We start from the raw sequence: 13,511 nt of genomic DNA, 5'->3' as shown, positions 1-13,511 counted from the left end.
AAAGCGCACAGATTGTTGGCACTTATCTTTTTTTCCTTTTATTACCCAATTTGTAAATTTAGGTGAATTTAAAAAAACCTTAAGTGTCTATACCACACAACATAACCTGCTCGGACAATGTCCTTACAAATTCATGCCTTCAATATTGCATTCAAAAATCTCCCATACTGGACTTTTTATTTTCTACCAGCCATACTGATCTCTGATTCAATCTCTGAGAGACATTGCAAACTCGGGAGTTTTACAAAGGCATACAATCAGTGCTGCTTTATTTTCAGAAAGGAGTTCTACTGTGTGAAGTGGCAGATGAATTATTGTCAACAAAATGCAGGCACCTGAAAAATAAACTGAAACATTACTTGTGATTTTTCTGGCCATACGGTGAAGGTTTTGTTGATCAGCACATTCTGATTTCAGGTGTTTAAATTACATCTTGATATACAACAAGCGCAAAGAAAGGCAGCACAGTAAAATGCTTTCTATTTCACGCACTTAACGTGCCCGTAGTCTGCTCGCTTTGTCACCGCAAATGTTATGTCCGTTCCCTGGATGAATAAATCCGGACGGCTCATGATGGATTACTTTCTGTTTCTGTTTTAGAGTTAAAAGTTACAACGATTAAATACTAATGGCAAGAATATTCATTCAAAAACTAAAAATTTTTGTAAATTTTATTTCAGTTGGTCTTTCCAGCTACTTTAATAGTTTTGCTTTTAGTTTTTCATTTCGGCTTTAATTATTTGTTTCAATTTATGAAAATATTTTTTTTAATAATTTTTGATTTTTAGTTTTCATTACCTGTAATGATTTTGTTGGAAACATCATCTTTTCTTGGTTAAGTGATTTGAAAGCCTTTGGGGAAAGTGATAAAACACCAGTAGAAACCAAGTCAGTTACTGGTACGTGTAAATAATGGACATAAGGGACAGATCTAGGCGACTGAGCAATCACACATACCCTGTAAATAAAGATAAAATAATTTTGCATATGTAAAATCTGATTGGAGGTATTAGCAGAATAGAAAGGTACTGGATGCCTTGTGGGATGTGGTGCTTTAGATTTCTCACCTCTTGCTCCTTCATGTGTCTCTCTGATGCAGTGTCCCCTTAAAGTTCCCAAGTAGTTTGACATTCAACAGTTTAGATGTGATTTTTAATGAAATTTGTTTCTGTTGCCTGATAGCTTTACCTTTGACAATAAGGCAGCAAGGGTTGGCTCAACCATTGAAAGAAACAATGCAAGAAAAAACAAGTACTGTGTGCACTATTAAAAATTCAGCAAAAATAACAAGTTAATGTAAAATTAGCCTAAATTATACACAGCATGCCACACTCTATGCAGAAAAATCAATTTTCTCTAACAATACTGTGGTGAAATATAAACTTAATTTTGGCCCATCTCCCCATTTGCTGAACCCACTTGTTTTATACTCCTAAAATTACAGCCTGTCATAGTACCACTACGTGGAATCTGGAATGGTATGCCAGTTTATTGAAGGACACATTCATACTTGCAACACATGTTCATTTTTGTTATACTTCTTACCACACAACTTTGTAGTAGGAAAGTGAGCAGCCACCGTTATAAGGATGGTTGGGTGAGATATGAAATCAGTCTCATGCAGATTTCTGGAGAGGCCTCCCTTTAAGAAGATAAGCAGCTCTTAAGCGAATTTGGAATGTCTCCAAATGGTGAGTCCTTAGTGATTTGCCCAAGTGAGAGCCGTAAAGGAGCCTTACCAAGTGTGATAGAAAAAAATTAGGTTTTAGCTACTTGGGTAGAAGGCCATTGGGGACCTGGTCTTGGTTTGGACCTTGTGTTTAAATTTTAAATGTAAGGCTTTGTATGTTGTGATGGTAGTTAAACTGTGAATAACTACATGTTTAGAGTTGCAATTCAGGCAAGTGCTGTGTTACTGTTAATACTTAACATTTTGTTTACATTTTGATTGCAAGCCACATTATATAAAAAATGAAGCATTTCATTGTACAATTTTATGCATATCATCAGTCTTCTGTATGGGAGTGCCAAAACACTACAGATAATTTTGCAGTTGCAGTTTTCTTATGCAAGGTCAATGACAAATTGCTAACCGGTGGATGTTTTTTCACAGCAAAACCATGTACATTCAATTAATCATTTTCCCAAAGTGAGCACATATTGCTAAGTAACATGTATGGCGGTCCCATTTTCTTTGTTTTGAATGTCATGGCTAGCTTGAGATGAATAGATATCAAGAAAAACTCCAATAAGCATTTGTGAAGATCTCAAAAGTAATGAGAAGGCTGTATTTTACTTGGGGGAACTTGCACAAGTAGATAAGAGCCATGTGCAAGAGTGACATTGTTCAAGCCAAAACTCAATGGGTGGGCGTCTTATCTGGCATTACAGTCCTCGGTGAGGAAGAACTCCCAAGTGAGTACAAAAAATGATTCATTGAATTAAATCGAAAATATTTTAATGTAAATTCTTTGATTTTTTTTTCAGGTAAGGAGGACCAGTTTTGAGCGGTAGATACTCCTCATTCAACGACCTACCTGTTTAACATCCATGCAGACTTGCAACCAGCTCTCCGACTAGTTGATATTTTGCTCTGTATGAGAATTTCCTTTGTGGAAACGGCGTCTCAGCATCATACATTTCACCTCACATTTCTCGTTCTCGTTCCCGCAGGAAGTCAGTATTCGGCGAGACACAAGTATGAAGTTTACGTATCCGCACGTCCCGAACCGGTGCACTCTCCCCAAAAGCCATCCCCCGGCCACCAGTGTGCAGCTGCACGCCCACCACTTGATCCACTCTGCTGAATCAGCTGCGTTTTTCTGTCGCAGCAGGTGCAAAGGTCCTCCTGCGGCTACAATGATGCTCTGATTTATGAAAAAGGGGTACAAGAAAATCCCCATGGAATGAGTCTGCCATGACACCTGCAGCTGGTGAGCCGAGACTAGCCACTTCTGCTGCTGCTCTCATGTCCTTCTCTGTTCACTCAAATACTGCACACAAAATGGAGGGGCACATGGTAAGGGCCCTGCTAGCAGCTCCTCATGTAAAAAAAATGTTGCATACGCCCAAACTAAGCTTGGCGTAAAACCACGCACATTTTCACTCCAGCTCAATCACATGTGTACGCAAGTTCTTTGCTCGGTTTTGCAAACTGGTGGCACCCAGCGTCAAAGCAGTTCCTGTGTGGTTCACAGAATGGCCAAACTACAGTGATCCCTTGCTGTATCGCGCTTTGACTTTCGCGGTTTTGCTCTATCGTGGATTTTATATGTAAGCATATGTAAATGTATATTGCGGATTTTTCGCTGATTTCGCGGATTTTCACTCCAGCTCAATCACATGTGTACGCAAGTTCTTTGCTCGGTTTTGCAAACTGGTGGCACCCAGCGTCAAAGCAGTTCCTGTGTGGTTCACAGAATGGCCAAACTACAGTGATCCCTTGCTGTATCGCGCTTTGACTTTCGCGGTTTTGCTCTATCGTGGATTTTATATGTAAGCATATGTAAATGTATATTGCGGATTTTTCGCTGATTCGCGGATTTCTGTGGACAATGGGTCTTTTAATTTATGGTACATGCTTCCTCAGTTTGTTTGCCCAGTTGATTTCATACAAGGGACGCTATTGGCGGATGGCTTAGAAGCTACCCAATCAGAGCACATATTACATATTAACTAAAACTCCTCAATACTATAAGATATGCCTCCTGCGCGGTGCTCGATTGTTTGCTTGTCTCTGCCTCTATCTCACCCTCTCTGACATTCTCTGCGCCTGACGGAGGGGGTGTGAGCAGAGGTGCTGTTTGCCTAGTGGATACGGACGCTCCTCTAAGAAATGCTGCTTTATCGAGGTGCGTCCAAAAGCGCACTTATTGATTTTTTGATTGTTTGCTTTAATCTCGCGCTCTCTCTCTCTCTCTCTCTGACGTTCTGAACGCTTGACGGAGGAGATGTGAGCAGAGGGACTTTTTGCACAGAGGCTGTTTGCTTAGAAGATACAGACCGCTCCTGTAAAAAATGCTGAAAGGCTACCTTCGCATTGATCCCTTCATTGCCGCTGCTTTATCGTGGTGCTTGCATACTTAAAAGCGCAACAGCCCTATTGATTTGTTTCATTGTTTACTTTACTCTCTCTCTGACATTCTCCGCTCCTTACGCGCACTTTGAAGAAGAAGATATGTTTGCATTCTTTTAATTGTGAGAAAGAACTGCCATCTCTGTCTCTTCATGGAGCACAGTTTAAACTTTTGACTAAAGGGTGTTATTTCATGTCTAGAGTGCTCTAATAATGTTAAAAAACGTATTTAGAAGGTCGTAAACAGGTTTTCTATGCTCTAACTGCGAAAATATTAGATTTATAAATAAAGAATCCTACTTCGTGGAAATTCATTTATCTGTCTGGAGCGGATTAACCGCGATAAACGAGGGTTTACTGTATAACTGTGCGGAGAATATTTATAAACAGTGTGGGAGAGTTTCTAAGGGCTTAAAATATATAAAAATAATCATACAAACATATGGTTTCTACTTTGCGGATTTTCACCTATCGCGGTGGGTTCTCGAACGCAACCCCCGCGATCGAGGAGGGATTACTGTATTCCAAATACTATAGCTGCTTTAGCATTGTCACTCTTAGTGTACCGCTGAGTATTTGACCCACACTATATGAGTGAGAAATCACAGCTGTACAACAGCTGATCGGATTATCGCTATACAGCATTTAGCACACGCTGTCTCAGCCTTGCACACAGTCTATTTGAAATTCTTCCATGCAGTACAGCAACCACTTCAGAGCCTTTCCTGTAGGGACCTCGTGGTTCAGAAACAGATTGATCCCAAGTGCTCTAAACACACTCAATCAGTCCATCTATTGTTCCTGGTAGAACTGTTTGTACTTATAAGTACGATCACCTCACTGTTAACTTGCACTACAGTTATAATATTGCACAACCCGAGTCACTTTATGTAAAAACGTATTTAGATATGAAGACTGGCTTCTAAATTGATTTAGATTTCCAAGCGCTATCTTCTTGGAGCTCTTGATATCAGTTTTTAAGATGAAATGCAGTAAAGCATGTTTATTACATTATACAGAAGTTTTAAACTTCATTAAAATAATGTATATTGTTAAGTTAACATGTGAGGACACAGTGGACAGCGACAAGCGCATTCAGGGATTGTTCCTGTCTCGTGCTTTATGCTTGCTTGGATTGGCGTGACCCTGGATGGAAAAGATGGAATAATTAATCTTGTACTATGAAGATATTTCAATGTTTCATAAAAGTTTTGAAGAATCTGTGTTATAAGTTTACAGATGGCTTGGCATCTATTACAGAGCTGATCGTGTGGCGATTGGTTACTTGGAGAAAGAGAAAAGGAAGGACAGGAATTGGAGGTTCGTATGTTTGAGAGAGACAGTACTGCTGCAGTAAATTATTTCATGGAAGGTTTCGCATGGTGCAGCAAGCATTTTGCGGGAGGCAGGAACAATCTCTGGACAGGGTGCCAGCTCATCGCTAATACTGTGCCACCGTGTCCCCATGTTTAATACATGCTTTAATTCCTATCATTATGAAAATATCAAGTATACATCTTCATTTTTAAGTTGTTCAGAGAGCTGTAATATCATGAATGTAAAGTGTCCTGTTGGCGGAAGAGAAAATACCATTTAAGAAGCACGTAGTGATTCACACACACAACACATAAAAGAACACATAGCAAGAAGCATTTAACGTGCTACTTTAGTTATGATGGCATCTGAGAAACTAGTAAATTAAACTATTTTAAAATGAAGTTTATGATGTTCTACTTTAATGACAAAATAAACTACATGATTAAAGTTGAAATTTCAAAATTAAAGTTAACATGTGTTCCTATTTTGTTTTTCATTTCTCTGTACCCTAATACGCTTCCACATGACACTCGGACGGTGGGCTACGACTTGCCTTTTTGCGGTGACTTTATCTGACCACTTATTTATTTCGGGCGACTTTCTGAACTTGAACTTTTGAGTTTCTCTGCCTCTCTGTTACCTGATCAGCTTCCTTTTGTTGTTTATATCACTGCTTAAACCAACAAATAGTAAGTTTTTCTTTGCCTCCACTTGGTATTTGCTGAAATTCTTCTTTTTCCCCCTGTGCTTTTACCATTGTCTTTTCACAGAACGCAAAACATAAGGGGCTATTTATATTAATTTTCATATTCAAAGAAGCGAAATTCTGGGAGTGCGACAGGCCCGTTCACGAGCGTTACATTTCACACAGACTGGAATTTATGTAGTGTTGGCCTCCCTAACGTGTCTTCTTTTTAGTTCAGATTTTATTGACAGATGTTGAGCTGTGCCGTGCTCTTTCCATTTCTTAATGACTGGTTTAATTGGATCTTCAATCTTGCACTTTTCAATCCTCTTTTCACAGAGTTGCTTGTAGTGTTCTTTTGTCTTCATCATATAGGTTAGTCCACCATACTAACTCAGCACAAGTTGGAAACCCCAAGCCAGTGACCTCCATTGGACTAATTCTGGGACTTCTAATACCAATTGACTGCACCAGTGGTGATTTAGGGGTGTCATAAGAAAGAGGGTGAATATTTATGAGGTCAATTTATGTTCTGTTTTATATTTGTAATTAATTCATACCACTTTGCAGAGATCTGTTTTCTCTTTGATGTTCAGGAGTCTTTTTCTATTGAACAATGTCAAAAAAGCCACATTAAATCCATGGTAATTCAATTTTGTCTAACAATAAAATGTGAAATCACCCAAGGGGTTGGTGAATACTCTTTATAGGCACTGTATCACTGTAACTGCTTTGGTGAAGTGAAAAGTCGCCGTGGGGGAAAAAAAAAGTTTATATATATATATATATATATATATATATATATATATATATATATATATATATATATATATATATATATATATAATTTTTTTTTTGGACAGTGGCAATTATGCAAAACAATACTTCAATTAAATGTGTCATTTTTGACATTGACTTATTTTCTCCAACTTTGAAATACCACAAAATTAACAGTTTTGTAATAAGCAAAGATATAGAAATCCATAAGGTATCGGATTTGATTCTGCCTGTGTGGACTGTATGTGTTCTCCCTTGTGTCTGTGTGGACTTTTCTCTCACCACTTTGTTTTTACTTCCACATCTCAAAGATGTGTGTGTTAATTTAACTCAGGAATCACATTTGGCCTAATGAGCATGGGCATAGACATATATATGTATATACAGAGCCCCAAAAATCAGAGTGAAAAAATTATGACACAGGCTAGTCCATTTTGCCAAAATGTAATTGCAGCAACTCAAAATTGTACGCAGCACTTTGTATGGCCCCTGTGTTCTTGTATACATGCCTGACAACATCGGTGCATGCTTCTAATGAGATGACAAGATGGTGTTGTGGGGATCTCCTCCCAGATCTGGACCAGGGCATCACTGAGCTCCTGGACAGTCTGAGGTGCAACCTGGTGGCATTGGATGGACCAAAACATAATGTCCCAGAGGTGTTCTATTGGATTTAGGTCAGGAAAGTGTGGTGGCCAGTCAATGGTATCAATTCCTTCATCCTCCAGGAACTGCCTGCATACTCTCACCACATGAGGCCAGGAATTGTCGTGCACCAGGAGCCACTGTACCAGCATAGGGTCTGACAATGGGTCCAAGGATTTCATCCTGATACCTAATGGCAGCCAAGGTGCCTTTGTCAAGCCTGTAGCAGTCTGTGTGACCCTCCATGGATATGCCTCCCCAGACAATCATTAACCCACTACCAAACTGCTCATGCTGAATGATGTTACAGGCAGCATAATGTTCTCCATGGCTTCTCCAGACCCTTTCACTTCTGTCACGTGCTCAGGGTGAACCTGCTCTCATCTGTAAAAAGCACAGGGCACCAGTGGTGCATCTGCCAATTCTGGTATTCTATGGCGAATGCCAATCGAGCTGCATGCTGCTGGGCAGTGAGCTCAGGGCCCATTAGAGGACATGGGGCCCTTGGGTCACCCTCATGAAGTCTTTCTGGTTGTTTGGTCAGAGACATTCACACCAGTGGCCTGCTGGAAGTCATTTTGTAGGGCTCTGGCAGTGCTCATCCTGTTCCTCCTTGCCCAAAGGAGCAGATACTGGTCCTGCTGATGGGTTATGGACCTTCTATGGCCCTCTCCAGCTCTCCTAGAGTTACTGCTTGTCTCCTAGAATCTCCTCCATACCCTTGAGACTGTGCAGGGAGACACAGCAAACCTTCTGGCAATGACACGTATTGATGTGCCATCCTGGAGAAGTTGGATTACCTGTGCAACCTCTGTAGGGTCCACGTATCGCCTCATGCTACCAGTAGTGACACTGACTGTAGCCAAATGCAAAACTAGTGAAGAAACAGTCAGAAAAGATGAGGAGGGAAAAATGTCAGTGGCCTCCACCTGTTAAACCATTCCTGTTTTGGGGGTCATCTCATTGTTGCCCCTCTAGTGCATCTGTTGTTAATTTCATTAACACCACAGCAGCTGAAACTGATTAACAACCCCCTCTGCTACTTAACTGACCAGATTAATATCCCATAAGTTTCATTGACTTTATGCTATACTCTGATTAAAAAGTGTTCCTTTAATTCTTTTGAGCAGTATATATGTGTGTGTGTGTATGTATATAATATATATATTTATTTAATAACATACCAGTTGTCCTGATTGGCTTTTTTGTGGCTTGTTTTGGCACCTGGCATCATTCACACGTTCAAATACTATATACTTGGTGCTTGTGTTTCACGGATTTATCTTATTTGGAGTTTAATGCTTTGATACTGGTTTCTCTCCATTGTTCATTTGCTGTGCTTTTATTCAATATTTGTAAAGCACTTTGAGCATAGGAAGGGCGCTGTATAAATATAAATGGATTATTATTATTAAAACATCACTTGCTCAATGACAGGTGAACAGTTTGTTGCTTGGCTTCGTGAAGTATGAGAAGATGAATGTTTTCTTTGTCGAAAATGGCCTGTATGGACAGGAGGGTGGTTCCAGTGAAGAACTGGTCTTTTTTGCCCACTTTTTGCTGGGCCTTGTGGTTTGCCACCATACAGATGCCATACCAGATTGTGATGCAGTAAATCAATGTGCTGTCCAGAGTGAGAATTCAACAACAACTTTTATTTCTATAGCACAATTTCAGATGAAGAATGTAGTTTTTTATATGATGTTTAAGAAATAGTTATAAGCAAAAGACATATATATATAGATTATATTATAAAAGACAGATAATTAATTAACAGAAGTATAGAATTGTTTTTTTAAGTTTCAAAATGATGACCCAACAAAAACGTCAGGGTGGTCAGAAAAAAAAAAAAAACCCTGTAGCTGAGCTGAGAAAATAAAAAAATCTACAGGGGTCCCAGATTCAGACATCACAGGTGGCTGTATAGGACTTTGATCTGGCAGTGGTGGCGCTTTAGAACTAAAATATAAAACCAGAGATTATTAAAGAGTGCAAATTCATTGAAGAATATGAATGTGATAATTCTAAACTAAAAAGTAGTTACTAAAAAGTGAAATTAAAAATGTGGGCTTTTAGAAGTTTGTTTTTTTTTTTTAAGTGATCTACATTATTAGTTTCCTGTTCCTCTATTAGTAAAGTATTCCAGATGTTTGATGCCTAACAGCAAGGGCTGCCTTACCACTTCTTTTACATTTGGCTCTAGGAATAATAAGCAGACCACGTTAGAAGATCTAAGGTTACAGTTTGGAATGCTGTCTGATAGGCACTCCAAACGATGGGAATGAGCAAGATTATGTAAAGCTTTATATACTGTACCGCTAGTAGCATTTTAAAGTCAATTCTAAAAGACAAGGGTAACCAATGTCCTGATGCTAAAGCTGGTTTGATGTGCTCAGAGTTTCTTTTTCTGGCTAGGAATCTTGCTGCTGCATTCTGCACTAACTACAACTAATTGAAATCTTTCTTTGGTAGACTAGTTAGGAGTGTGTTACAATAATCTAGGTGACTTAAAACAAAAGCGTGAATTAACTTCTCAGCATCTAGCAATGTTATCAAAGGTCTAACTTTAGAAATTTTACTTAATTGTAAAAAGGCAATCTTAGTGATACAGTTAATACAAGAGAAAGTGGAAAAAGTAAATGCAATTTGTAAATTGCACGGTAACAGCGACAGATAGAAGCTGATGCAATACAGCCTGTTTGCAATGGCTTATGGGTAGTTTGAACATGCATAGCACAGCACTCTGCTGTGCTCTGTTGGTCTAGTTTAAGCAAATTTCAAATGAACATGTGCGTTCAGCTGTTGGATTGCACCATTATTGAACATGGTACTGTAGTGAGATTTCTTTGGGCTGAGGGAGTGAAACCTGCTGTAATTCACTTGCTCAGTACAGAAGTGAAAACAGCATGACTCAGGGAAAAGATTATGAATGGGTAGAAAGGTTTAAATTGGAAAGAACAAGTGTAACTGAAGTCACAATTGTGCATGGGAGGCAGTCAAGGGGCTTAACTAAGGGTAAGGAGTTGACTCAAGGGGTGACAAAGTGTACTAATATCTCTTCTCCCTCCTCCGCTGATCACAGAAAGGAAAGAACACCTAAAAACCAACCGGGTTCCATTTCTGCCTCTGGACCACACCCTCCAACTGACCTCACTTCTGCCTCGTCCCATTGAACCCTCCTCTTCCTGCCCTCTGCATATAAAGCCAGCCACTTGCCTCTCACTGTCAGTGGCAATCTGGACTTAGTCTTTGTAACCTACTCTCTTGCCCGATCCTTATTAGGAAGATTGTATTGTTAATATGTGGGGTGGAACCCCAAACCTTTTTTTGTGTCTTTCTGCTTTTGTCCACACTGACAAAACTCGATCTGGTCAACAATTAACATTGTACACACAAGCCCATATTGACATGGTGAATGATTTCATTAAAGAAGATTGATGGATTACATTGTCCAGTGTTGTTACACATTTGGATATCAGCTGTGGATCAACACATGCCATCCATCTGCCTAAAGAAATCTCACTATGGTGTGTTGTTCAACAAAGGTGCAACCACGCAGTGGGGCCTCCATGTTCATGTGATCTTGTCTTCAACTAGACTAACGGCAGAGCACTTCACTTTGTGTGTTTGAACTACCCATAAGCCATGGCAAATGTGTTGTATTAGATAGATAGATACATTATTAATCCCAAGGGGAAATTCACATAATCCAGCAGCAGTATACTGATAAAAAAAAAAAAACCAATATTAAAGAGTAATAAAAATGCATGTAAAAACAGACAATAACTTTGAGTAATGTTAGCGTTTACTCCCCCGGGTGGAATTGAAGAGTCGCATAGTGTGGGGGAGGAACAATCTCAGTCTGTCAGTGGAGCAGGACAGTGACAAAAGTCTGTCACTGAACCTACTCCTCTGTCAGGAGATGACACTGTTCAGTGGATGCAGTGGATTCTTCATAATTGACAGGAGTTTGCCTAGTGCCTGTCGCTCTGCTACAGATGTTAAACTGTCCAGCTTCATTCCTACAATAGAGCCTGCATTCTTAACAAGTTTGTCCAGGCGTGAGACATACTTCTTCTTTATGCGGCCTCCCCAGCACACCACCACGTAGAAGAGGGCACTCCCCACAACCATCTGGGAGAACATCTGCAGCATCTTATTGCCAATGTTGAAGGACACCAACCTTCTAAGGAAGTAGTATTGTTGGCTTTGACCTTTCTTACACAGAGCATCAGTATTGGCAGTCCAGTCCAATTTGTCATCCAGCTGCACTCTCCGGTATTTATAGGTCTGTACCCTCTGCACACAGTCACCTCTGATGATCACGGGGTCCATTTCCATTTCCTTGGTCTTACTGGTGTTCATGTGTAAGTGGTTTGAGTCACACCATTTAACAAAGTCTTTGATTAGCTTCCTGTACTCCTCCTCCTGCACACTCCTGATGTAGCCCACGATAGCAGTGTCATCAGCGAACTTTTGCACGTGGCAGGACTCCGAGTTGTTTTGGAAGTCCGATGTATATATGCTAAACAGGACCGGAGAAAGTACAGTCCCCTGCAGTGCTCCTGTCAGTTACGTCAGTTTATATCTGTGGTGGTTACCATGTAATTCTGAAATTGCCTTTACTGTTTTTTACCATTGTATGTGATTCAAAGTTTAGGTTATAGAAAATTGTATTCTTAAAATTGGTGATTTACATGTACTAGAAAAGTATTATGAGCACATGAGAAAGTAAGCTTTGTTTTATACTAAGCATTAAGATGTAAGAGTTAGGATTAAAAAGACTTATGCCTACATATTCTTTATTATTTTGTATGAGCCAGAAAACACCAGTTTTTCATAAGCCAAAGGTCAGACATGCTAGAGAGCCGAAGAATAGACCCCTTGCTTAAAGAAGGGAATGTGAACTCTTTGGATATAAATAAAGGTGGCAAGCGCCAGTTAAAAGAGAGTAAGGATAGGCCTTTTCAAACAGAAACAATGGACAGAGAGGGGTTTGACACCCCTTAACTAAGAATTATTGGTGGAATTAATTAGAGGCAGGACTAGAGCGATGGAATGCTAGAAGTCAAATGAGGAAGAGTAATGGCTTAAATAATAAGAATTATAATAAAAGTAAAAGGTGCCCATTACTGGGAGATCATTGTTCCATGTTAAATGATACTTTATGTGCGCCATACAACAAAGCTAAAGTCTGTTGTCTGTTCTGAGTCTCTGGGTGCCTTCATTGGGGCTAAGGGCTCCTGTGTCAGCCTGATTCAACAAGACCAGAGTCCATGATTTAATCAAAATTCTTTACCTCTCTCTTGACTTTAAATACTAAGGGATCAAGTTTATTCCTAATCAAGTCAAGTCAAGTTGGGGAGCATGCACTGGTACAGTGCGTTGCCGCACCCACCACACGACGAAACAGCCCGGGATCCCAGTTGGCAATCCCCTAGGCAGACACTCGGCCCAGTCCCACCCTCCAGAAATGACCCTTTATCTGCTACAGCCAGTTGTTATGTGGACAACCTCTTGGTTTGGTCCAGCCACTTGAGTCCCCAACAATGATGATCCTACGAGCTGGATCACCCTTGAGGAATCGCACCACGTGGCTGTAGTGCTGTAACTGACACTCCCTCACATTGCAGGTAATGTGCCTCATTCGGGACTCCATGGGCAACTGCTCATTCAACACAAAGTCAAACCAACAGTATCCATGGATTTTCCGGAGAGACACAGTACCAAAGGAGTCCAGTCTTCGTCTCAGGTCACTGGATGGTGTCCATGCCTCGCAACCATATAGCAAGACAGGAAGCACCAGGACTGTAAAGATTTGGACCTTTATCCTTTTACATAGATATCGGGAGGTGCCACACACCCTTTCCAGCGACCTCATGACCTCACATGCCCTCCCAATCTGTCTACTGACTTCATAGGAAGAGTCACCAGAGACACGAATGTCACTTCTTGACAAGGTTGACACTCTCTCCGCAGCCAGACACACTGCTGTTGGCTGTGCCCAAGAGG

Source organism: Polypterus senegalus, chromosome 3 (assembly GCF_016835505.1).
Source record: "Polypterus senegalus isolate Bchr_013 chromosome 3, ASM1683550v1, whole genome shotgun sequence".
Classification (NCBI taxonomy): domain Eukaryota; kingdom Metazoa; phylum Chordata; class Cladistia; order Polypteriformes; family Polypteridae; genus Polypterus; species Polypterus senegalus.
Note: the sequence above shows the minus strand (reverse complement) of the source record.